Source organism: Otolemur garnettii, unplaced genomic scaffold, assembly GCF_000181295.1.
Source record: "Otolemur garnettii isolate 467f Iridium unplaced genomic scaffold, OtoGar3 scaffold00092, whole genome shotgun sequence".
NCBI lineage: Eukaryota > Metazoa > Chordata > Mammalia > Primates > Galagidae > Otolemur > Otolemur garnettii.
In genome coordinates, this window is record NW_003852487.1 from 6,167,548 (window position 1) to 6,168,766 (window position 1,219).

A 1,219-nucleotide genomic window follows, 5' to 3' on the forward strand; every position below is an offset into this window, starting at 1 on the left:
AAGAAGTATCCAATATACTCAGCCTTACTATGAAACCAATTTATAGCTTTGATATGAAAGCTATAACCCAATTATCGCCCAAGAAGAAGGGGAAAGGGGAGTGGAAAGGGAGAGGGAGAGGAGAGAAGGGGGAGGTTGAGTGGAGGGAGAGTAATTGCACACCTATAGTGCATCTTACAAGGGTACATGTGAAATATACTAGGTGTAGAATATAAATGTCTTAACACAATAACTAAGAAAATGCTATAAAGGCTATGTTAACCAGTTGGATGAAAATATTGCAAATAGTATGTGGAACTAGCACGTTGTACCCCATGATTGCATTAATGTACGTAGCTAAGATTTAAAAAAAAAAAATTAAAAGTTAAAAAAAGAAAAAATAAATAAATAAAAATAAAATAAAATAACAAATACTCTTAAAATTTAACAATAAAGGAACAAACAACCTAGTTAAAAAATGGGTCTAAGACCTCAACAGATATCTCACCAAAGATATATAAATGGCAAGTATGCATATGAAAAGATGTTCCACACGATATGGCATCAGGAAAATGCAAATGATAAAAACAACGAGATACTACTACATGCCTATTGGAACGGACAAAATCCAGGGCACTGACACAACCAAATGGTGGTGAGCTTGTAGAGGAATAAGAGTTCTCACTCATTCCTGGTGGGAATGCAAAGTGGCATAACCACTTCAGAGGTCAGTTTAGTCTTCTCTTACAAAGCTTAACATGCTAGGGCAGGGCATGGTGGCTCATGCCTGTAATCCCAGCACTCAGGAGGCCAAGGCGGGTGGATTGCCTGAGTTCACAAGTTTGAGACCAGCCTGAGTCAGAGAAAGACCCTGTCTCTAAAAAAAAATAGCCAGGTGTTGTGGTGGGTGCCTGTAGCCCCAGCTACTTGGGAGGCTGAGGCAAGAGAATCACTTAAGCCCAGCAGTTTCAGGTTGCTATGAGCTATGACACCATGGCACTCTAACAAGGGTAACAAAGTGAGACTCTGTCTCCAAAAAACAAAAAAACAAGAAACTAAGCATGCTCTTGGCTCTGCGTCTGTGGCTCAAGTGGCTAAGGCGTCAGCCACGTACACCCAAGGTGGCGGGTTGGATTCCGGCCGGGACTGCCAAACAACGATGTCTGCAACCAAAAAATAGCCGGGCATTGTGGCGGGCGCCTGTGGTCCCAGCTACTTGGGAGGCTGAGGCAGGAGACTC

At 42.3% G+C, this 1,219-nt stretch overlaps 1 protein-coding gene across 2 annotated transcripts in view; it reads right to left on the minus strand.

Moving 5' to 3' along the window:
• BCL2L13 (BCL2 like 13) overlaps positions 1 to 1,219 on the minus strand; it is a 104,896-nt gene that overhangs the window by 72,591 nt on the left and 31,086 nt on the right. The window lies entirely within an intron of this gene.